At 48.4% G+C, this 26,359-nt stretch overlaps 1 pseudogene; it reads left to right on the forward strand.

Moving 5' to 3' along the window:
• Window positions 1-322: 322 nt before the first annotated feature.
• On the forward strand, window positions 323-24,493 carry LOC118382652 (integrin alpha-11-like; annotated as a pseudogene).
• The last annotated feature ends 1,866 nt before the right edge of the window (window positions 24,494-26,359 follow it).

Genomic DNA, 26,359 nt, shown 5'->3' on the forward strand with positions numbered 1-26,359 from the left:
ATCCTATTCATCCTATATTATGTTTCCTATTCTATCCTATCATTATACTGTTTCCTATTCTATTCTATCATTATAACGTTTCCTATTCTATTCTATCATTATACTGTTTCCTATTCTATTCTATCATTATAATGTTTCCTATTCTATTCTATCATTATAACGTTTCCTATTCTATTCTATCATTATAACGTTTCCTATTCTATCCTATCATTATAACGTTTCCTATTCTATCCTATCATTATACTGTTTCCTATTCTATTCTATCATTATAACGTTTCCTATCCTAACATTATAATGTTTCCTATTCTATCCTATCATACAGTTGTAATAACACTGATCCTCCCAACGTGTTGTTGATCCAGGAGACCACGGACTACGTGAGGCCCATCGTGTTCACTGTGGCAGTGGCACTGCAGGATCCCGACCAGGGCCCTGCGCTGGACGACACCTGGCCCACCACCTTCAGGACTGAGGTGAGATACACACATCTGACCACTGACCATCATCACTTCTTATGTAATCACTGATTAGAAATGTCTGGACAGGTAAAACAAAACATTTGCTGGAACCCTTCCGTCCATCTGTCCAATGATCACTTCAAGGAAGCGATGAAGAAAGGAAGCGCTTTGAGCGGGTCACATGACTGCTTGACCTGACCACTAACCAGTCGTCTCCTTGTTTAGCTCTTAGTCTACAGCTTTATGAGTGGTATTGTCGTGATTAAGGGGAACATCCAGGGGCTTGAACCAGTGACACTATGTTTTGCAGGGCAAGCATAGTACTCGCTGTACCATAAAGGTTCAGACCTCTTGGCATAGCCGTACTATGATATGGATTGTAACTGAGTATCTCTCGCTCTACTAGCTTCCCTTCTGGAATGGCTGTGATGAGGACGACCGTTGTATACCAGGTCTGTCCTTACAGAGTACAACTGACCTGCTGTCTTGGAGGTGAGCGCACGCACACACGCACGCACACACACACACACACACACCAGAATTGATTGATTTCTCCCCTCCCCCACAGGCAGTTCTGTGGGAATGCAGTCCACTCCAGGGTGCGATGTGTCGACGTCTGTCCGAAGGAGGGGCGGAGGGGTCAGAGCGAGTGATGGAGGGATCGAGGAGGAGGATGGTGGTGGACGTTCGTCTGGAGAACAGGGGAGAAAATGCCTACGGAGCCCGCCTCAACATCACCTACACTCCTAACCTACGATTCTCTAGTCTCATAGTCAAGGTGATGATTCACAGTAGACAGTACATTGGATTTTAAAGACCACTATTCCAGAACCCAAAGACTATAGTGCACAATACAGTACAATAAATGGCAGTACAGTAGACACCAGTACACCAGACACCAGTACACCAGTACCGCAGACACCAGTACTGCAGACACCAGTACACCAGTACTGCAGACACCAGTACACCAGTACACCAGCACTGCAGACACCAGTACTGCAGACACCAGTACACCAGTACTGCAGACACCAGTACACCAGTACTGCAGACACCAGTACACCAGTACTGCAGACACCAGTACACCAGTACTGCAGACACCAGTACTGCAGACCAGTACTGCAGTACTGCAGACACCAGTACTGCAGACACCAGTACACCAGTACTGCAGACACCAGTACCGCAGACACCAGTACACCAGCACTGCAGACAGTACACCAGTACTGCAGACAACAGTACACCAGTACTGCAGACAACAGTACACCAGTACTGCAGACAACAGTACACCAGTACTGCAGACAACAGTACACCAGTACTGCAGACACCAGTACACCAGTACTGCAGACAACAGTACACCAGTACTGCAGACACCAGTATACAAGTACTGCAGTACACCAGTACTGCAGACAACAGTACACCAGTACTGCAGACAACAGTACACCAGTACTGCAGACAACAGTACACCAGTACTGCAGACAACAGTACACCAGTACTGCAGACAACAGTACACTAGTACTGCAGACACCAGTATACCAGTACTGCAGACACCAGTACTGCAGACACCAGTACACCAGTACTGCAGAGTCACAGAAACAGTGCTTGGTTAACTGCTCACAGAAGTCAGTGTGAAGATGATTTGGCCAGTCACCTTTAGACTAGTACAGTCTGTCTATTGAAGAACAAGCTTTCCTCAAATACAGTATGGAGTACTACTGCACCTGTTAGAATAGAATATAATTATTCCTGAGGGAATTCAGGCTTGTCTTATGTAGGAGATTGTCTCTGAGTGTGTTTTATCTCTGTTTCCATCTCAGGACAACTCGGATATGAAGATAGAGTGTCGCAGTGAGGACAGACAGAGGCATGAGAAGACCTGCAACGTCAGTGCTCCCTTCATGAGAGCCAAGACGCAGGTGAGTGGGAGTCCCTTTAGTGACACAGGCATTCAAGGTAGACCACACTGAGACACAGTTCACCATAATGCACCACACCAGACCGTTCATGACCACAGGGTACCACAGCTGCTCTTAGTGGAGTACTGTAGCATATCATGGACCAGAATAGGAGACCATAACAGTGCTTACCAGAACAGTAAACCAGAACAGTGGACCATTAAAGACCATAGTAAAGTAATACAGACCGTTTGCAAGCACAGAGTTGATCAAGCTGCACCATGGTTAATCTATATGGGGTTGACAATCAAGTCACCCACCTATCCCATGTATCCAACCCGACCATCTAAGAGTTACGGAAGAGTGTCCTTCCTGCCCCAACTCCCGCCAAGAGGGCTGTCAGCAGTGTGCCCTCCGCACACCAATCTGGTAACCATCTCCACCACTTTAATATTGTCAATATTATGGTGCAACAGTTCTCCAGTTCACCATAACAAAATATCATAACAAAATGCATTATTGCCCTTTATACAATGAACTACATACACCAAAATCACCTCTAACTGCCTCACAAATATATACATATCTCATCCGAACAGCCCTGTACAAACAAGTATCCACACTTAACATGTGTCTATGCCCCTAAGCACTGAACATAAGAGTTTGGTTAAAAAACAACACTTATTTGATCATCTCTTTATAGCTTTTTATAGTCTGGTATCCAGAAATAGAACCCCATGGCATGCCAGAGAACATTAACACACATTCAGGCATTAAGTAACCTGGAGTCACCAACAGTAACAGTAACTCAACAGTAATTGCTTTATTTCTAGTAGCACAGAAAGACACTTCAAATGGAGATGTATTCTGTTCCAATGAAATATCTGGATAATCAAATGCATGTATAAATAAAGGTCTCACACACAGCGAGCAAGTAGTGGTCTCAGTTAACCAAACGTTTCATCCACTCCCCAATCCTCCCACCACATTACCCCACCAAGTCATTAGCGCAAATAACGGTCATCTCCTTGACAACAGAATTACCGCAGGATTATTTGCTTCATATTCTCTCCAACAAAAACCCTTCTGAGGGATCTGATCTGGGGCCACGTTGGGGACCCTTCTGAGGGATCTGATCTGGGGCCACATTGGGGACCCTTCTGAGGGATCTGATCTGGGGCCACGTTGGGGACCCTTCTGAGGGATCTGATCTGGGGCCACGTTGGGGACCCTTCTGAGGGATCTGATCTGGGGCCATGTTGGGGACCCTTCTAAGGGATCTGATCTGAGGCCACGTTGGGGGACCCTTCTGAGGGATCTGATCTGGGGCCATGTTGGGGTACCCTTCTGAGGGATCTGATCTGGGGCCATGTTGGGGACCCTTCTGAGGGATCTGATCTGGGGCCATGTTGGGGGACCCTTCTGAGGGATCTGATCTGGGGCCATGTTGGGGGACCCTTCTGAGGGATCTGATCTGGGGCCATGTTGGGGACCCTTCTGAGGGATCTGATCTGGGGCCATGTTGGGGACCCTTCTGAGGGATCTGATCTGGGGCCATGTTGGGGGACCCTTCTGAGGGATCTGATCTGGGGCCATGTTGGGGACCCTTCTGAGGGATCTGATCTGGGGCCATGTTGGGGACCCTTCTGAGGGATCTGATCTGGGGCCATGTTGGGGGACCCTTCTGAGGGATCTGATCTGGGGTCATGTTGGGGGACCCTTCTGAGGGATCTGATCTGGGGCCATGTTGGGGGACCCTTCTGAGGGATCTGATCTGGGGCCATGTTGGGGGACCCTTCTGAGGGATCTGATCTGGGGCCATGTTGGGGGACCCTTCTGAGGGATCTGATCTGGGGTCATGTTGGGGAACCCTTCTGAGGGATCTGATCTGGGGTCATGTTGGGGGACCCTTCTGAGGGATCTGATCTGGGACCATGTTGGGGGACCCTTCTGAGGGATCTGATCTGGGGCCATGTTGGGGGACCCTTCTGAGGGATCTGATCTGGGGCCACGTTGGGGGACCCTTCTGAGGGATCTGATCTGGAGTCATGTTGGGGGACCCTTCTGAGGGATCTGATCTGGGGCCACGTTGGGGGACCCTTCTGAGGGATCTGATCTGGGGCCATGTTGGGGACCCTTCTGAGGGATCTGATCTGGGGCCACGTTGGGGGACCCTTCTGAGGGATCTGATCTGGGGCCATGTTGGGGGACCCTTCTGAGGGATCTGATCTGGGGGCAAGTTGGGGGACCCTTCTGAGGGATCTGATCTGGGGGCAAGTTGGGGGACCCTTCTGAGGGATCTGATCTGGGGGCATTTTGGGGGACCTTTAAAAAAAAAACTAAATAAATTAATCACCCACAGTCATTGTGTTTGAATGGGAGCCAGACAGTCACAAGCCAGATGTTTTCTGTTCTGGTTGGGTCTCTTTAAAGTGTGGTAATGAGTTAAGATTCCCAGTAAACCACCCTAGCTGCAAAGCCAGCCCAGTGAAACCAACAGTGTTCCCTGTAGAGGCCAGCCCAGTGAAACCAGCAGTGTTCCTTGTAGAGAGCAGAGCCCAGCCCAGTGAAACCAGCAGTGTTCCCTGTAGAGGCCAGCCCAGTGAAACCAGCAGTGTTCCTTGTAGAGGGCAGAGCCCAGCCCAGTGAAACCAGCAGTGTTCCCTGTAGAGAGCAGAGCCCAGCCCAGTGAAACCAGCAGTGTTCCCTGTAGAGAGCAGAGCCCAGCCCAGTGAAACCAGCAGTGTTCCCTGTAGAGGCCAGCCCAGTGCAACCAGCAGTGTTCCCTGTAGAGAGCAGAGGCCAGCCCAGTGAAACCAGCAGTGTTCCCTGTAGAGGCCAGCCCAGTGAAACCAGCAGTGTTCCCTGTAGAGACCAGCCCAGTGAAACCAGCAGTGTTCCCTGTAGAGGCCAGCCCAGGGAAACCAGCAGTGTTCCCTGTAGAGAGCAGAGGTCAGCCCAGTGAAACCAGCAGTGTTCCCTGTAGAGGCCAGCCCAGTGCAACCAGCAGTGTTCCCTGTAGAGAGCAGAGGCCAGCCCAGTGAAACCAGCAGTGTTCCCTGTAGAGGCCAGCCCAGTGAAACCAGCAGTGTTCCCTGTAGACACCAGCCCAGTGAAACCAGCAGTGTTCCCTGTAGAGGACAGCCCAGTGAAACCAGCAGTGTTGACTGTAGAGGCCAGCCCAGGGAAACCAGCAGTGTTCCCTGTAGAGAGCAGAGGTCAGCCCAGTGAAACTAGCAGTGTTCCCTGTAGAGAGCAGAGGCCAGCCCAGTGAAACCAGCAGTGTTCCCTGTAGAGGCCAGCCCAGTGAAACCAGCAGTGTTCCCTGTAGAGGCCAGCCCAGTGAAACCAGCAGTGTTCCCTGTAGAGGCCAGCCCAGTGAAACCAGCAGTGTTCCCTGTAGAGGACAGCCCAGTGAAACCAGCAGTGTTCCCTGTAGAGGCCAGCCCAGTGAAACCAGCAGTGTTGACTGTAGAGGTCAGCCCAGTGAAACCAGCAGTGTTCCCTGTAGAGGCCAGCCCAGTGAAACCAGCAGTGTTCCCTGTAGAGGCCAGCCCAGTGAAACCAGCAGTGTTCCCTGTAGAGGACAGCCCAGTGCAACCAGCAGTGTTCCCTGTAGAGGCCAGCCCAGTGAAACCAGCAGTGTTCCCTGTAGAGGCCAGCCCAGTGAAACCAGCAGTGTTCCCTGTAGAGGCCAGCCCAGTGCAACCAGCAGTGTTCCCTGTAGAGGCCAGCACAGTGAAACCAGCAGTGTTCCCTGTAGAGGCCAGCCCAGTGAAACCAGCAGTGTTCCCTGTAGAGGCCAGCCCAGTGAAACCAGCAGTGTTCCCTGTAGAGGCCAGCCCAGTGAAACCAGCAGTGTTCCCTGTAGAGGCCAGCCCAGTGAAACCAGCAGTGTTCCCTGTAGAGGCCAGCCCAGTGAAACCAGCAGTGTTCCCTGTAGAGGCCAGCCCAGTGAAACCAGCAGTGTTCCCTGTAGAGGACAGCCCAGTGAAACCAGCAGTGTTCCCTGTAGAGGCCAGCCCAGTGAAACCAGCAGTGTTCCCTGTAGAGGCCAGCCCAGTGAAACCAGCAGTGTTCCCTGTAGAGAGCAGAGGCCAGCCCAGTGAAACCAGCAGTGTTCCCTGTAGAGAGTGGGTATAGTATGGTATAGTGCTACAGTGGCTGGAGTTGGCCCAGAACAGAGGAGAGTAACATCAGATAGGTACAGTACAGTATAGTGCTACAGTGGCTGGAGTTGGCCCAGAACAGAGGAGAGTAGCATCAGATAGGTACAGTACAGTATAGTGCTACAGTGGCTGGAGTTGGCCCAGAACAGAGGAGAGTAGCATCAGATAGGTACAGTACAGTATAGTGCTACAGTGGCTGGAGTTGGCCCAGAACAGAGGAGAGTAGCATCAGATAGGTACAGTACAGTATAGCTCTACAGTGGCTGGAGTTGGCCCAGAACAGAGGAGAGTAGCATCAGATAGGTACAGTACAGTATAGTGCTACAGTGGCTGGAGTTGGCCCAGAACAGAGGAGAGTAGCATCAGATAGGTACAGTATAGTGCTACAGTGGCTGGAGTTGGCCCAGAACAGAGGAGAGTAGCATCAGATAGGTACAGTACAGTATAGCTCTACAGTGGCTGGAGTTGGCCCAGAACAGAGGAGAGTAGCATCAGATAGGTACAGTACAGTATAGTGCTACAGTGGCTGGAGTTGGCCCAGAACAGAGGAGAGTAACATCAGATAGGTACAGTACAGTATAGTGCTACAGTGGCTGGAGTTGGCCCAGAACAGAGGAGAGTAGCATCAGATAGGTACAGTACAGTATAGTGCTACAGTGGCTGGAGTTGGCCCAGAACAGAGGAGAGTAGCATCAGATAGGTACAGTACAGTATAGTGCTACAGTGGCTGGAGTTGGCCCAGAACAGAGGAGAGTAGCATCAGATAGGTACAGTACAGTATAGTGCTACAGTGGCTGGAGTTGGCCCAGAACAGAGGAGAGTAGCATCAGATAGGTACAGTACAGTATAGTGCTACAGTGGCTGGAGTTGGCCCAGAACAGAGGAGAGTAGCATCAGATAGGTACAGTACAGTATAGTGCTACAGTGGCTGGAGTTGGCCCAGAACAGAGGAGAGTAGCATCAGATAGGTACAGTATAGTGCTACAGTGGCTGGAGTTGGCCCAGAACAGAGGAGAGTAGCATCAGATAGGTACAGTACAGTATAGCTCTACAGTGGCTGGAGTTGGCCCAGAACAGAGGAGAGTAGCATCAGATAGGTACAGTACAGTATAGTCTACAGTGGCTGGAGTTGGCCCAGAACAGAGGAGAGTAGCATCAGATAGGTACAGTACAGTATAGTGCTACAGTGGCTGGAGTTGGCCCAGAACAGAGGAGAGTAGCATCAGATAGGTACAGTACAGTATAGTGCTACAGTGGCTGGAGTTGGCCCAGAACAGAGGAGAGTAGCATCAGATAGGTACAGTACAGTATAGTGCTACAGTGGCTGGAGTTGGCCCAGAACAGAGGAGAGTAGCATCAGATAGGTACAGTACAGTATAGTGCTACAGTGGCTGGAGTTGGCCCAGAACAGAGGAGAGTAGCATCAGATAGGTACAGTACAGTATAGTGCTACAGTGGCTGGAGTTGGCCCAGAACAGAGGAGAGTAGCATCAGATAGGTACAGTACAGTATAGTGTACAGTGGCTGGAGTTGGCCCAGAACAGAGGAGAGTAGCATCAGATAGTACAGTATAGTGCTACAGTGGCTGGAGTTGGCCCAGAACCAGAATCAGAGGAGAGTGCTACAGTGGCATCAGATAGGTACAGTACAGTATAGCTGCTACAGTGGCTGGAGTTGGCCCAGAACAGAGGAGAGTAGCATCAGATAGGTACAGTACAGTATAGCTCTACAGTGGCTGGAGTTGGCCCAGAACAGAGGAGAGTAGCATCAGATAGGTACAGTACAGTATAGTCTACAGTGGCTGGAGTTGGCCCAGAACAGAGGAGAGTAGCATCAGATAGGTACAGTAGCATCAGATAGGTACAGTAGTGCTACAGTGGCTGGAGTTGGCCCAGAACAGAGGAGAGTAGCATCAGATAGGTACAGTACAGTATAGTGCTACAGTGGCTGGAGTTGGCCCAGAACAGAGGAGAGTAGCATCAGATAGGTACAGTACAGTATAGTGCTACAGTGGCTGGAGTTGGCCCAGAACAGAGGAGAGTAGCATCAGATAGGTACAGTACAGTATAGTGCTACAGTGGCTGGAGTTGGCCCAGAACAGAGGAGAGTAGCATCAGATAGGTACAGTACAGTATAGTGCTACAGTGGCTGGAGTTGGCCCAGAACAGAGGAGAGTAACATCAGATAGGTACAGTACAGTATAGTGCTACAGTGGCTGGAGTTGGCCCAGAACAGAGGAGAGTAGCATCAGATAGGTACAGTACAGTATAGTGCTACAGTGGCTGGAGTTGGCCCAGAACAGAGGAGAGTAGCATCAGATAGGTACAGTACAGTATAGTGCTACAGTGGCTGGAGTTGGCCCAGAACAGAGGAGAGTAGCATCAGATAGGTACAGTACAGTATAGTGCTACAGTGGCTGGAGTTGGCCCAGAATAGAGGAGAGTAGCATCAGATAGGTACAGTACAGTATAGTGTTACAGTGGCTGGAGTTGGCCCAGAACAGAGGAGAGTAGCATCAGATAGGTACAGTATAGTGCTACAGTGGCTGGAGTTGGCCCAGAACAGAGGAGAGTAGCATCAGATAGGTACAGTACAGTATAGCTCTACAGTGGCTGGAGTTGGCCCAGAACAGAGGAGAGTAGCATCAGATAGGTACAGTACAGTATAGCTCTACAGTGGCTGGAGTTGGCCCAGAACAGAGGAGAGTAGCATCAGATAGGTACAGTACAGTATAGTGCTACAGTGGCTGGAGTTGGCCCAGAACAGAGGAGAGTAGCATCAGATAGGTACAGTATAGTGCTACAGTGGCTGGAGTTGGCCCAGAACAGAGGAGAGTAGCATCAGATAGGTACAGTACAGTATAGTGCTACAGTGGCTGGAGTTGGCCCAGAACAGAGGAGAGTAGCATCAGATAGGTACAGTACAGTATAGTGCTACAGTGGCTGGAGTTGGCCCAGAACAGAGGAGAGTAGCATCAGATAGGTACAGTACAGTATAGTGCTACAGTGGCTGGAGTTGGCCCAGAACAGAGGAGAGTAGCATCAGATAGGTACAGTACAGTATAGTGCTACAGTGGCTGGAGTTGGCCCAGAACAGAGGAGAGTAGCATCAGATAGGTACAGTACAGTATAGTGCTACAGTGGCTGGAGTTGGCCCAGAACAGAGGAGAGTAGCATCAGATAGGTACAGTACAGTATAGTGCTACAGTGGCTGGAGTTGGCCCAGAACAGAGGAGAGTAGCATCAGATAGGTACAGTACAGTATAGTGCTACAGTGGCAGTTGGCCCAGAACAGATAGGTACAGGTACAGTACAGTATAGTGCTACAGTGGCTGGAGTTGGCCCAGAACAGAGGAGAGTAGCATCAGATAGGTACAGTACAGTATAGTGCTACAGTGGCTGGAGTTGGCCCAGAACAGAGGAGAGTAGCATCAGATAGGTACAGTACAGTATAGCTCTACAGTGGCTGGAGTTGGCCCAGAACAGAGGAGAGTAGCATCAGATAGGTACAGTACAGTATAGTGCTACAGTGGCTGGAGTTGGCCCAGAACAGAGGAGAGTAGCATCAGATAGGTACAGTACAGTATAGCTCTACAGTGGCTGGAGTTGGCCCAGAACAGAGGAGAGTAGCATCAGATAGGTACAGTACAGTATAGCTCTACAGTGGCTGGAGTTGGCCCAGAACAGAGGAGAGTAGCATCAGATAGGTACAGTACAGTATAGTGCTACAGTGGCTGGAGTTGGCCCAGAACAGAGGAGAGTAGCATCAGATAGGTACAGTACAGTATAGTGCTACAGTGGCTGGAGTTGGCCCAGAACAGAGGAGAGTAGCATCAGATAGGTACAGTACAGTATAGTGCTACAGTGGCTGGAGTTGGCCCAGAACAGAGGAGAGTAGCATCAGATAGGTACAGTACAGTATAGTGCTACAGTGGCTGGAGTTGGCCCAGAACAGAGGAGAGTAGCATCAGATAGGTACAGTACAGTATAGCTCTACAGTGGCTGGAGTTGGCCCAGAACAGAGGAGAGTAACATCAGATAGGTACAGTACAGTATAGTGCTACAGTGGCTGGAGTTGGCCCAGAACAGAGGAGAGTAGTATCAGATAGGTACAGTACGGTAGTGCTATTACAGGGTTTCCCAAACTCAGTCCCGGGGACCCCAAGGTGTTCCCATTAGTTTTTTCCCCAAAGCACTTCACAGCTGATTCAAATATTCAAAAGGTGAATGATGAGTTGATTATTTTCATCAGCTGTGTAGTGCTTTGGGGAAAGAAACTAAACATGTCCCTCTTAAGGTCCCCAGGAATCCGTTTGGGAAACACTTTGCTCAGGTGTCTTGAGTTGGCCCAGAGCAGAGGAGAGTACCTAAGGCACTTTCTGGTTTTACATTCTTCACTGTGTCAGGGCTCTGATTGGCCCTAGTCATTACCCACACCGCTCCACTGTGTCAGGGCTCTGATTGGCCCCAGTCATTACCCACACCACTCCACTGTGTCAGGGCTCTGATTGGCCCTAGTCATTACCCACACCACTCCACTGTGTCAGGGCTCTGATTGGCCCCAGTCATTACCCACACCACTCCACTGTGTCAGGGCTCTGATTGGCCCTAGTCATTACCCACACCACTCCACTGTGTCAGGGCTCTGATTGGCCCCAGTCATTACCCACACCGCTCCACTGTGTCAGGGCTCTGATTGGCCCCAGTCATTACCCACACCACTCCACTGTGTCAGGGCTCTGATTGGCCCCAGTCATTACCCACACCACTCCACTGTGTCAGGGCTCTGATTGGCCCTAGTCATTACCCACACCACTCCACTGTGTCAGGGCTCTGATTGGCCCCAGTCATTACCCACACCACTCCACTGTGTCAGGGCTCTGATTGGCCCCAGTCATTACCCACACCGCTCCACTGTGTCAGGGCTCTGATTGGCCCTAGTCATTACCCACACCACTCCACTGTGTCAGGGCTCTGATTGGCCCTAGTCATTACCCACACCACTCCACTGTGTCAGGGCTCTGATTGGCCCTAGTCATTACCCACACCACTCCACTGTGTCAGGGCTCTGATTGGCCCCAGTCATTACCCACACCACTCCACTGTGTCAGGGCTCTGATTGGCCCCAGTCATTACCCACACCACTCCACTGTGTCAGGGCTCTGATTGGCCCCAGGCCCCACTGTGTCATTATTGGCCCCAGTCACCCACACCACTCCACTGTGTCAGGGCTCTGATTGGCCCCAGTCATTACCCACACCACTCCACTGTGTCAGGGCTCTGATTGGCCCCAGTCATTACCCACACCACTCCACTGTGTCAGGGCTCTGATTGGCCCCAGTCATTACCCACACCACTCCACTGTGTCAGGGCTCTGATTGGCCCCAGTCATTACCCACACCACTCCACTGTGTCAGGGCTCTGATTGGCCCCAGTCATTACCCACACCACTCCACTGTGTCAGGGCTCTGATTGGCCCCAGTCATTACCCACACCACTCCACTGTGTCAGGGCTCTGATTGGCCCCAGTCATTACCCACACCACTCCACTGTGTCAGGGCTCTGATTGGCCCCAGTCATTACCCACACTGCTTCACTGTGATGTCTTCCAAGCCAATACCGCTGAAGCCAACCATTAGAGTTATTATTACAGTCAATATCCTCCCCCCATAGGACCTGGCATAAACTGACCCAGTCCTCAGCATTTTGGTCAGGCAGACAAGATGAACATTCCTTTGACATATCTGATGCCTACAGCACAGTGTGTGTTTTTGGTTTTACCAAAAACAGAAGTCCTCACAAGGATATTAAAATAAGAACAATTCAGACAAGTGGGGATATTTCGCCAGGTCCCCACAAGGAAAAGGGCAATTTTAGGCTTAGAGGTTAGGTTTAGGAGTTAGAGGAAAATAGGATTTTGAATGGCAATCAATTGTTTGGTCCCCACAAGGATAGTAAAACAAATGTGTGTTATAATGTAGAGGTTCTTGTTTGTGTACATTCAGTATCTGTGTTCTGTCAGAGTTGAGGCATTCTATACAGGCAGGAAGATAGCTGCCCTCATTAGGCATTCCTTCCTGCCCAGCCGGAATGAATCAGGGGTCCATCATGCAATGGAGGACAGTTAACAATGCTCCCCGCCTCTCCTCCTCTTCTCTCCCCCTCCTTGAATGGGGCCAAGGATTGCAGTTAGTGGGCTGACTATGCACTGCATACTAAATACAGCTGGAATTTAGGCTTGTTTGTGTCTGTTTTTGGGGCGAGAATGTCCTTACTGCTAAGTGTTGCAAGGATTACTTTGGCCGTCTGAACAGGTTAAGTGTCAACACAAATACAAAATCAAATTCTGTTTGTCACATCAAATCAAATGTTATTAGTCACATCTGCTGAATACAACAGGTGTAGTAGACCTTACAGTGAAATGCTTACTTTACGAGCCCCTAAACAACAGTGCAGTTCAAAAAATATATATGGATAAGAATAAGAGATTTTTAAAAAGTAACAAGTAATTTTTTTATTTTATTCAACTAGGCAAGTCAGTTAAGAACAAATTCTTATTTTCAATGATGGCCTAGGAACAGTGGGTTAACTACCTGTTCAGGGGCAGAATGACAGATTTGTACCTTGTCAGTTCGGGGGTTTGAAGTTGCAACCTTCCAGTTACTAGTCTAACGCTCTAACCACTAGGCTACCCTGCCGCCCCAATTAAAGAGCAGTAATAAAAAATAGCAATATATACAGGGGGGTGCCGGTACAGAGTCAATGTGCAGGGGCACCGGTTAGTTGAGGTAGTATGTACATGTAGGTAGAGTTATTAAAGGGACTATATACAGGGGGGTGCCGGTACAGAGTCAATGTGCAGGGGCACCGGTTAGTTGAGGTAGTATGTACATGTAGGTAGAGTTATTAAAGGGACTATATACAGGGGGGTGCCGGTACAGAGTCAATGTGCAGGGGCACCGGTTAGTTGAGGTAGTATGTACATGTAGGTAGAGTTAATTAAAGTGACTATGCATAGATGACAACAGAGAGTGGCAGTGGTGTGAAGAGGGGGGGGGGCAATGTGAATAGTCTGGGTAGACATTTGACTAGATGTTCAGGAGTCTTATGGCTTGGGTGAAGAAGCTGTTCAGAAGCCTCTTGGACCTAGACTTGGCACTCCGGTACCGCTTGCCGTGTGGTAGCAGGGAGAACAGTCTATGACTAGGGTGGCTGGAGTCTTTGACAATTTTTAGGGCCTTCCTCTGACACTGCCGGGTATAGAGGTCCTGGATGGCAGAAAGCTTGGCCCCTGTGATGTACTGGGCCGTTCGCACGACTCTCTGTAGTGCCGTGCGGTCGGAGGCCAAGCAGTTGCCATACCAGGCAGTGATGCCCTCGATGGTGCAGCTGTAGAACCTTTTGAGGATCTGAGGACCCATGCCAAATATTTTCAGTCTCCTGAGGGGGATTAGGTTTTGTTGTGCCCGCTTCGCGACGGTCATGGTGTGCTTGGACAATGTTAGTTGGTTGGCGATATGGATACCAAGGAACTTGAAGCTCTCAACCTGCTCCACTGCAGCCCCGTCGATGAGAATGTGCCAAATACAACAGACCTTACTGTGAAATGCTTACTTACAAGCCCTTAACCAACAATGCAGTTCAAGAAATAGAGTTAAGAAAATATTTACTAAATAAACTACAGTACATTTTTTTTATAAAAAGTGTAATTTGTACATGTAGGTAGGGGTAAAGTGACTATGCATAGATAATAAACAGTGAGTAGCAGCAGTGTACATGTAGGTAGGGGTAAAGTAACTATGCATAGACAATAAACAGTGAGTAGCAGCAGTGTACATGTAGGTAGGGGTAAAGTAACTATGCATAGACAATAAACAGTGAGTAGCAGCAGTGTACATGTAGGTAGGGGTGAAGTAACTATACATAGACAATAAACAGTGAGTAGCAGCAGTGTACATGTAGGTAGGGGTGAAGTAACTATGCATAGACAATAAACAGTGAGTAGCAGCAGTGTACATGTAGGTAGGGGTGAAGTAACTATGCATAGACAATAAACAGTGAGTAGCAGCAGTGTAAAAACAAAAAAGGAGGGATGATGTAGTAGTGATGGCACCGGAGGGATGATGTAGTAGTGATGGCACCGGAGGGATGATGTAGTAGTGATGGCACCGGAGGGGGGATGTAGTAGTGATGCACATGTAGGGGGATAAAGTAACTAGCATAGATGATGGCACCGTGATGTAGGTAGGGGTGATAACTATGCATAGATAATAAACAGTGATAGCACGGAGGATGATGTAGTAGTGATGGCACCGGAGGGCATGATGTAGTAGTGATGGCACCGCAGTGTACATGTAGGTAGTGTAAAAACAAAAAAAGGGGTGATGTAGGAGGTGATGTAGTAGTGATGGCACCGGAGGGGTGATGTAGTAGTGATGGCACCGGAGGGGTGATGTAGTAGTGATGGCACCGGAGGGGTGATGTAGTAGTGATGGCACCGGAGGGGTGATGTAGTAGTGATGGCACCGGAGGGGTGATGTAGTAGTGATGGCACCGGAGGGGTGATGTAGTAGTGATGGCACCGGAGGGGTGATGTAGTATTGATGGCACCGGAGGGGTGATGTAGTAGCGATGGCACCGGAGGGGGTGATGATGGCAGTAGGATGGCACCGGAGGGAGGGGTGATGTAGTAGTGATGGCACCGGAGGGGTGATGTAGTAGTGATGGCACCGGAGGGGTGATGTAGTAGTGATGGCACCGGAGGGATGATGTAGTAGTGATGGCACCGGAGGGATGATGTGAGTAGTGATGGCACCGGAGGGGGATGTAGTAGTGATGGCACCGGAGGGGTGATGTAGTATTGATGGCACCGGAGGGGTGATGTAGTAGTGATGGCACCGGAGGGGTGATGTAGTAGTGATGGCACCGGAGGGGTGATGTAGTAGTGATGGCACGGAGGGTGATGTAGTGAGCACCGGAGGGTGATGTAGTAGTGATGGCACCGGAGGGGTGATGTAGTAGTGATGGCACCGGAGGGTGATGTAGTAGTGATGGCACCGGAGGGGTGATGTAGTAGTGATGGCACCGGAGGGGTGATGTAGTAGTGATGGGAGGGGTGATGTAGTAGTGATGGCACCGGAGGGGTGATGTAGTAGTGATGGCACCGGAGGGGTGATGTAGTAGTGATGGCACCGGAGGGGTGATGTAGTAGTGATGGCACCGGAGGGGTGATGTAGTAGTGATGGCACCGGAGGGGTGATGTAGTAGTGATGGCACCGGAGGGGTGATGTAGTATGGCACCGGGAGGGGTGATGTAGTAGTGATGGCACGGAGGGGTGATGTAGTAGTGATGGCACCGGAGGGTGATGTAGTAGTGATGGCACCGGAGGGGTGATGTAGTAGTGATGGCACCGGAGGTGATGAGTAGTGATGGCACCGGAGGGGTGATGTAGTAGTGATGGCACCGGAGGGGTGATGTAGTAGTGATGGCACCGGAGGGTGATGATGATGGCACCGGAGGGGGATGTAGTGATGGCACCGGAGGGTGATGTAGTAGTGATGGCACCGGAGGGGATGATGTAGTAGTGATGGCACCGGAGGGATGATGTAGTAGTGATGGCACCGGAGGGTGATGTAGTAGTGATGGCACCGAGGCACCGGAGGGGTGATGTAGTAGTGATGGCACCGGAGGGTGATGTAGTAGTGATGGCACCGGAGGGGTGATGTAGTAGTGATGGCACCGGAGGGGTGATGTAGTAGTGATGGCACCGGAGGGGTGATGTAGTAGTGATGGCACCGGAGGGGTGATGTAGTAGTGATGGCACCGGAGGGGTGATGTAGTAGTGATGGCACCGGAGGGGTGATGTAGTAGTGATGGCACCGGAGGGGTGATGTAGTAGTGATGGCACCGGAGGGTGATGTAGTAGTGATGGCACCGGAGGGGTGATGTAGTAGTGATGGCACAGGAGGGGTGATGTAGTAGCGATGGCACCGGAGAGGTGATGTAGTAGCGATGGCACCGGAGGGGTGATGTAGTAGCGATGGCACCGGAGAGGTGATGTAGTATTGATGGCACCGGAGGGGTGATGTAGTAGTGATGGCACCGGAGGGGTGATGTAGTAGCGATGGCACCGGAGGGGTGATGTAGTAGTGATGGCACAGGAGGGGTGATGTAGTAGTGATGGCACCGGAGGGGTGATGTAGTAGTGATGGCACCGGAGGGGTGATGTAGTAGTGATGGCACCGGAGAGGTGATGTAGTAGTGATGGCACCGGAGAGGTGATGTAGTAGTGATGGCACCGGAGGGGTGATGTAGTAGTGATGGCACCGGAGGGGTGATGTAGTAGTGATGGCACCGGAGGGTGATGTAGTAGTGATGGCACCGGAGGGGTGATGTAGTAGTGATGGCACCGGAGGGGTGATGTAGTAGTGATGGCACCGGAGGGGTGATGTAGTAGTGATGGCACCGGAGGGGTGATGTAGTAGTGATGGCACCGGAGGGGTGATGTAGTAGTGATGGCACCGGAGGGGTGATGTAGTAGTGATGGCACCGGAGGGGTGATGTAGTAGTGATGGCACCGGAGGGGTGATGTAGTAGTGATGGCGCCGGAGGGGATGGCTGCCGTCTTATCGGCTCTTAACCAACCATGCTATTTTGTTAGTTTTTTCACGTTGTTCACATCTTGTTTTGTACATAATGTTGCTGCTAACGTCTCTTATGACCGAAAAGAGCTTCTGGATATCTGAACTGTGATTTTGCTGGAGCAGGAAACAGTTATACATTCTATCGGCAGGATAGAACAGCAGCCTCTGGGAAGACACGAGGCGGGGGACTATCCATATATATACAAACAGCTGGTGCACGATATCTAAGGAAGTCTCAAGGTTTGCTCGCCTGATTTAGAGTCTCTCTCTCTACCTAGAGAGTTTATCTATATTTATCGTAGCTGTCTACATACGTCCACAGACCGATGCTGGCACGTAAACCGCACATACTGCCATAAGCAAACAGGAAAACGCTCATCCAGAGTCGGCGCTCCTAGTGGCTGGGGACTTTAATGCAGGTGAAACTTAAAACAGTTTTACCTCATTTATGTCAGCATGTTAAATGTGCAACCAGAGAGGAAACAATTCTAGACCACCTTAACTCCACACACAGAGAAGGTCTCCCTCGCCCTCCATTTGGCAAATCTGACCATAATTCTATCCTCCTGATTCCTGCTTACAAGCAAAAATTAAAGCAGGAAGCACCAGTGACTCAGTCTATAAAAAGTGGTCAGATGAAGCAGATGCTAAGCTACAGGACTGTTTTGCTAGCACAGACTGGAATATATTCTGGGATTCTACCGATGGCATTGAGGAGAACACCACATCAGTCACTGGCTTTATCAATAAGTGCATCGAGGACGTCGTCCCCACATGACTGTACGTGCATACCCCAACCAGAAGCCATGGATTACAGGCAACATTCGCACTGAAGCTTAAAAAGAAATCCCGCTATGCCCTCAGACGAACCATCAAACAGACAAAGCAGCAATACAGGACTAAGATTGAATGGTACTGCACCGGCTCTGACGCTCGTCGGATGTGGCAGGACTTGCAAACTATTACAGGGTAAATAGGGAAACACAGCCAAGAGCTGCTCAGTGACACGGGCCTACCAGACCAGCTAAATCACTTAATATGCTCGCTACGAGGCAAGTAACACTGAAACATGCATGAGAGAATCAGCTGTTCTGGACGACTGTGTGATCACGCTCTCCGCAGCCGATGTGAGTAAGACCTTTAAACAGTTCAACATCCACAAGGCCGCAGGGCCAGACGGATTACCAGGACGTGTACTCAAAGCATTCGCTGACCAACTGGCAAGTGTCTTCACTGACATTTTCAACCTCTCCCTGACCGAGTCTGTAATACCAACATGTTTCAAGCAGACCACCATAGTCCCTGTGCCCAACAACACTAAGGTAACCTGCCTAAATGACTACCGACCCTGATTATTATACATAACATCCTGAAATATATGTAGATATTATTTCTCTTGACGTAGTGATGCTGAATGTAAAACACTCCACTCTCGCCTACTGTCCATATCCAATCTGTTTACATCTACATGAAGGTACAAGGTTCCTAGGTTTTAAGGGTTGATTTAGAATCAGGCATATGTAAACTCACGGTAGCTACAGTGTGTCTCCATTGAACCCATCCATGTTGGCAGTACAGTAATTGTACATATGTTCAGTGCTTGGTCTTCAGAGGGGAAATGCCCTGGTTCTTAGTTCGGTACCAACAGGGCTGCAGGCTCCTTGGGTCCTGGGCCAAGGACTTAGTCCAGGTTATTGCAGGCTTCTCTCTTTAATCCCTAATGTGGGATGTATTATTGTCGGAGGCTGGGGACTGAGGGAGAGTACAGTTTGGAAAGGGTTTATATCCAGGAGAACCCTCACCCAGTGCTACTGCTCTCAGCTCAGCGCTACTCTGTGTCAACACCTGTATGCATGTTCTGACTGTTCTGTTGTGGCAAAACTCATGGGTAATGTGGCTGGTACGAGCACTGTAACGACCAAATCAGCAATGTTGACAGAACTGAGTTAAGACTGTCCAAGAATTACACAAGGAAAAAAGCTTTGACCCACAAAGTTATTTACAATGACGCATGATATTTCCTGTGAGAGAAATGACTACAGTAAATTAATATCTGGAAACATTGTCATCGTGGTACTATAATACTCTCTCTGGTCGTCCCCCACGTAGGTATCTTTCCGCCTGGAGTTTGAGTTCAGCCGATCAGTGTTCCTGGACCACGTACGTGTCATTCTAGAAGCCAGCAGGTGAGGGCGCACTAAACCACTTCAATTATTAAACCGTTTTTTAAACACTGATAAATATGATTTTTTACAGTTATGACCAGGTGAGATAATGAGCTAATGTTCTTAGCTCAGGAGTTTCTGCTCTCCTGACTTTCCTAGTGTCAAACAGTCACTAATCAACAGATGAGGGTGGTGTCAAACAGTCACTAATCAACAGATGAGGGTGGTGTCAAACAGTCACTAATCAACAGATGAGGGTGGTGTCAAACAGTCACTAATCAACAGATGAGGGTGGTGTCAAACAGTCACTAATCAACAGATGAGGGTGGTGTCAAACAGTCACTAATCAACAGATGAGGGTGGTGTCAAACAGTCACTAATCAACAGATGAGGGTGGTGTCAAACAGTCACTAATCAACAGATGAGGGTGGTGTCAAACAGTCACTAATCAACAGATGAGGGTGGTGTCAAACAGTCACTAATCAACAGATGAGGGTGGTGTCAAACAGTCACTAATCAACAGATGAGGGTGGTGTCAAACAGTCACTAATCAACAGATGAGGGTGGTGTCAAACAGTCACTAATCACCAGATGAGGGTGGTGTCAAACAGTCACTAATCAACAGATGAGGGTGGTGTCAAACAGTCACTAATCAACAGATGAGGGTGGTGTCAAACAGTCACTAATCAACAGATGAGGGTGGTGTCAAACAGTCACTAATCACCAGATGAGGGTGGTGTCAAACAGTCACTAATCAACAGATGAGGGTGGTGTCAAACAGTCACTAATCAACAGATGAGGGTGGTGTCAAACAGTCACTAATCAACAGATGAGGGTGGTGTCAGTCACTAATCAACAGATGAGGGTGGTGTCAAACAGTCACTAATCAACAGATGAGGGTGGTGTCAAACAGTCACTAATCAGGGTGAGGGTGAAAAGAGGGTGAAAACCTGCAGATACTGAATCTCAATCAGCATTTCAACAATGAACTGATTCATCACACTAACCACAGACTACAGATCCACCCAGTGAGAAACAGGATAGACAGAAACTGAGCTATAACATCTCTGAAATATGTTCTCGTCAACCAAGGGTCACTTGGCATGCAGTCCCATTGAGATGTGAGTTTGGCATGCCAGATTAGTTGAAATGCATTTTTCTCTCTCTGCAGTGACGGAGAGGAGGTTACCTTAGAAGACAATTTCAACGACATCTTTCACCCGCTGAAATACGAGGCTGACCTCCTATTTACAAGGTTTGTCTTTGTCACAATGTCCTCTAACGTTCCTTCTCCTTCTGTCACTCTCCTGAACTAAAACAGTTAACTATCATAGCGATTCCCTGTCACTGGAACTGACGGATTCAATGTTGATTTAGTGTTGCACAGACACAATGGCAAATGTTAGATATACAGTATACAGATATTTGTATTTATTATATTTATTTAACCAGGCAAGTCAGTTAAGAACAAATTCTTATTTACAATGACGGCCTAGGAAAAGTGGGTTGTCCAGGGGCAGAACGACAGATTTGTACCTTGTCAGCTCGGGGGGTTGAACTTTGCAACCTTCCGGTTACTAGACCAACGCTCTAACCACTAAATCAAATCAAATTTTATTTATATAGCCCTTCGTACATCAGCTGATATCTCAAAGTGCTGTACAGAAACCCAGCCTAAAACCCCAAACAGCAAGCAATGCAGGTGTAGAAGCACAGTGGCTAGGAAAAACTCCCTAGAAAGGCCAAAACCTAGGAAGAAACCTAGAGAGGAACCAGGCTATGTGGGGTGGCTAGTCCTCTTCTGGCTGTGCCGGGTGGAGATTATAACAGAACATGGCCAAGATGTTCAAATGTTCATAAATGACCAGCATGGTCAAATAATAGTAAGGCAGAACAGTTGAAACTGGAGCAGCAGCATGGCCAGGTGGACTGGGGACAGCAAGGAGTCATCATGTCAGGTAGTCCTGGGGCATGGTCCTAGGGCTCAGGTCAGTTGAAACTGGAGCAGCAGCATGGCCAGGTGGACTGGGGACAGCAAGGAGTCATCATGTCAGGTAGTCCTGGGGCATGGTCCTAGGGCTCAGGTCCTCCGAGAGAGAAAGAAAGAACGAGAGAATTAGAGAACACACACTTAGATTCACACAGGACACCGAATAGGACAGGAGAAGTACTCCAGATATAACAAACTGACCCTAGCCCCCCGACACAAACTACTGCAGCATAAATACTGGAGGCTGAGACTAGGCTACCATGCCGCCCCATGCCACTGTACATGATTGAGTGTATCACCTTCCTTTCTCCGTAAAGGGACTCCAACCCCTCTGGCTGTGAAATCAAAGCAGACCTCTCCCTGGAGATACCAGGAAATATTGGTCCTCCATTCAACTTCACCTTCCAGGTGAGGATGAAAGGTCACAACACACAGGGTTGCGGCACAATCATACATCAACCACGCAACAATCAATTGTCTTTACAGTGTAGAAATACTGTATATTGCAATTACATTTACAAAATACCCCAACTATTTTTTTATTGCTTGAGTTAAGACTGAATTAGTGCCCTATGTTTCTCCCAGATTCAGAACCTGGGCTTCTTTCCCGTGACGGACCTGCAGTTGAATATAGAAATTCCAGAGATGACCAAAAACGGGAACCAGCTGTTGCAGATATCGGACTTCCATATTGACAAAGTGAGAGGACTTGAAAATCTGGCCAAGGACTTAGAATGGTCTGCTTCCTATGAGAGACCACCAAGTGTGTACTCATACTGTCTCGGTTCTAACAGAGATGTAATTCTGTCTCCTTAGACAGACGGTACCCGCTGCATACCCCCTCAACATGTGGCACAGAGCAGGGCGTCCCCAGAAGACCTCTCTCGAGTCTCACGCCTGGTAACCCACCCACGCCATATGATTTCAACTAGCTTACCTAAAGAATGGAACATTCTGAACTAACAAGCTTGTGTTTGGCCTCTATTCAGAACCAGTCAAATACTCTGCCTCTGCCGGTCCAATGCACTGTCAACCTGAACCCCTACAAGGAAGTCAGCGTCAGAATCAGGGGGGCATTGCGGTTGGACGCCTTGCATGCTGTGAGTATATCGCATTCCACGGCTAAATCCTACACTCCTTGAGCATGTCTGTGAGACGTTAACTTCCTGTTGTGTTCATTCACCCTCTCTTACAACACCAGCTGAGGTTCAAAGTCCTGGAACTGGTGACAAGTGCAACAGTAGAACTTCCACCTTCAAGCCCCATGTTTCTTCATGAAGAAAGGCCTGTCAGACATGTGAGTACAAAACACTCAGAGTCAAGACACACTTCAGTGCACAACCTTTTCTATAGTGTCATTCATTCATTCATTCATTCGATTGAAAAGTTGTATTTTCAATAGCAGCCTGGCCAAGAGACTAGACTACTTCTCACTATAGTTGCAGTTCGTGTTCTACAAATGAGCTCCTAATAGCTATGCAGATTCCTCACAGCCAAGGCTGTTATTCTAACACACATGATTGACTGCATGGTGCTTAAGGACCGAAAGGACCAACAGCAACACGTGTGCTGTAGCCCTGTTCTCCCATACACTGCTCTTTACTGCCACCTATAGGCCAATATTTAGAGTTAAGCAACAACCAGTCACACAAAGTTGTTATGCACTGAACTCAGCGCTCTTAGAAGCACAACCCGTTCCCTTCATCTCTGCTTTTGACGAGACTCCACAGGGAAAGAGAGCATGGAAACATTTTATTCTGAATGCATCGTTGGTCAGATGGAATTCCAGTCAAACCGGTGATCCACACAAGATGACACCGTGTTAACACTGACCCACAAAGCATCACGCAAGATCTGCATATGTGTGTGTGTACAAGAGCTTCTTTTTTTTTAACCCTAGAATCTGCCCTTCGAAAGTCTTCCAATGGTAGAGAAAAGCAACATGTAGTAAGATTCCCAATAGTAGACTGTTATCTGTTATCTACTGCAGTCTATGACGTGTAAACGGAATTAGGATCAGCTTTTGTTATTTGATCGGGGTGCCATTTTGTCTTGTTTTGTATGCTTGTTTCCACAGATAATCCTGGAGGTTAGGAAAGAAGGGGATTACAGAATCTCAATCTGGATTATCATTGGGAGCACGCTGGGAGGGTTGTTACTGCTGTCCCTGCTCAGCCTAGCTCTATGGAAGGTAAGCCCTGCCCTACTACCCTGGAGCTCTCATCATGTACAAACATTACAACGGCATGATGATCACAATATACATTTATCATGGACATGATCATATCTAGATAGTGAGTTTACAGCAACAGGATTTGTGTTTGTTTAAACTAGATAGATAATTACCAGATTGCACCTGTAATTGTACTGTCCTGGATTGCAGAAGTGACAGTGAGCATAGTGTGCCATTTCAGGAACAATCAGGTTCTTTCTCTAAATTCAGGAGGAGGATTTTAACTGACTGACGTCTAGACAGTTTTTGCAACTGCAGTGTAATAGTGGACGACACTGCCCTCTTCTGGCAAAGAATGATTGTACATTATTGTATGTATTTTCCCACACTGATAAAGCCAGCTGAGATTGTTTCTATGAAAACGATCTAGAAGTATCTATGACTCTCAATCTCACTTCTCCCTCCTCCTCCAAGCTTGGCTTCTTCCAGAGGCAGAAGAGGAGAGAAGAGGATGAGCAGGAGACCAATGGAAAGGTGACAGAGGAGCGGTAACTAACGCAGGCGAGGGACCAGCCATCACACACACACAGGGGAACCAACACTCAGGGACTGTCCCATCCCCCCCGACACCACAGCGGTACAGTCCAGAAGGCTCTGCCAGATGAGACAGTCAGATCAAGACCTGCTCAGTGCACTGGATGACCAACTGTACCTGTATGACCCATGAGACGTTAGCACTACCAACCATAATGACCTGCCCTCCACTGTACTGCTGAGACTACTGGACCCTCCTCGGTGCCTGGTTACCCATACCCACCTCTGACCTCTACCCTTTAGCTAGACACCCTTCCCCATGGTTACCCACCTCTAACCTCCACCCACACTGCCCCTGGTTACCCACCTCTGACCTCTACCCTTTAGATAGACACCCTTCCCCATGGTTACCCACCTCTGACCTCTACCCTTTAGCTAGACACCCTTCCCCATGGTTACCCACCTCTAACCTCTACCCCACACTTCCCCTGTTACCCACCTCTGACCTCTACCTTTAGCTAGACACCCTTCCCCATTGTTACCCACCTCTAACCTCTACCCACACTGCCCATGGTTACCCACCTCTAACCTCTACCCTGTATCTAGGCAATGGCACCCTTCCTCCTGACCACATTGAAGAGCGATGGAGAGATATTTTGGTTGATGAGTCCATTCCTATTGGTGTAATAATGACTAACTTGGAAAAGGCTGCAGTTATAGTCAGACAATGATTCTGAGGCAAGCAGCTTAAATTTGATTCACCTTGGTAGGCTTTGTTTTGAGATAACTGTACACTGTACAAGAAGAAACCTCAAGGTGCTGTGCCAACTGCAGGTGGCAATATTGGCTTACTATGGCCTACTGCGCTGACATGTACAGTACATACTTCTGGAGAGAAACACAAAGACGAAGAAGTTGGCGGCATGTGCCAGTAGATGTGACTCAACCCAAGTGACTTTTAGAGAACGGTTTTGTGAACTGAAAATCTCCAAGACACCAGGACAACAATTGTCAACATTCAAGAACCTCTCTGGTGCTTTTGTTTCCAGAGAACTTTGTTTCCAGAGAACTGTTTTTTTGTAAGTCCCAAGAAAAGACCTTCTGTTTTGGAGATCCCACGTTCCTTCCCCTCTCATACTAGTCCTACAGTATCTCCATTGGAGGAAAATACATGGAATAAATTCATCATTTTGATGCACTTTTACTTTGTAGAAATACAAACTTGAATTTTGTAAATAGTCAAGTAACTTTTTATACATAACCAAGCCGAATATTGTGATTTTCCAGTATTCCCCACAAGGATTGGCATTATCCTGTTCCTCTAGAGACATGGCAAATGAGTTTAGCCTACGAGACAAATACAAATGGGTTTTCTGACATGCTTTGCACCACAACAAATAGCCTTTGAAGAAAGGATATGCATAGAACTATTCTCCATGCACCTGTTCTGAGCTGTTGAAGGACGACTTATTCAGGATTTCAACAAAATGGCGGGCTTCATGTAATGTTACATGATCTAATGAGGATCGGACCGTTGGTGTTGTGCTTCTATGTGCAAATGAATCATTTTCAAATGTTTTTTTTGTAATGAAATCCCTTTTGTTTATTCATGAATGTCAGTGTCCAACCCATGTGGACGAGGTATAAATCAACTCTAATACATCTAGAATAAAATATGTCAAATGTGTTGTATCTATTGTTGTGTTGCCTCAACTTTATCAGCGTTTTCTATGAGAAACTCCTTCAATGCCCGTCACCGTGAAACATACACACAATTGTATAGAAGTAACTGACAAAAATAGCAAACTGAATAGCCGATACATTGAAGCTGGCTTCTAAGACAGAGAGCCTTGGAACTAGGCAAAAGTCCTGACCAGCAGAGCACTGGGACAACATCACATCACATCAGTAAAGTATATGGTGGATGAATGAAGATAGTTCACTCAGGCCATTTCCATTGAAAATAATGGTCAGTTCAAGTCTACTTGTAATGGTGTAGTCTTCCATAGACACCAATGCAATAGCAGCTGGGTCTGATCTAGTTAGTTCATTGACTTTCGAGTGGAGTGTCTCACTTCCTCTTCAGTCTCTGGTAAAGCTCCATGTATTATGTACTTTAAGTGAGTAATGTGTTAATGATATAAATTCTCCATAACTTATCTGCTGGAATCAATAAACTCAAACTACAGTCGAGATCCTACGCCCACGTGAAAAATTCCTTCCCCCAACTTTCATCCGCATGTGTTCCACTGTGTGTGTGTGTGTGTGTGTGTGTGTGTGTGTGTGTGTGTGTGTGTGTGTGTGTGTGTGTGTGTGTGTGTGTGTGTGTGTGTGTGTG

This window comes from Oncorhynchus keta, unplaced genomic scaffold (assembly GCF_023373465.1).
Source record: "Oncorhynchus keta strain PuntledgeMale-10-30-2019 unplaced genomic scaffold, Oket_V2 Un_contig_1027_pilon_pilon, whole genome shotgun sequence".
Taxonomy (NCBI): Eukaryota; Metazoa; Chordata; class Actinopteri; order Salmoniformes; family Salmonidae; genus Oncorhynchus; species Oncorhynchus keta.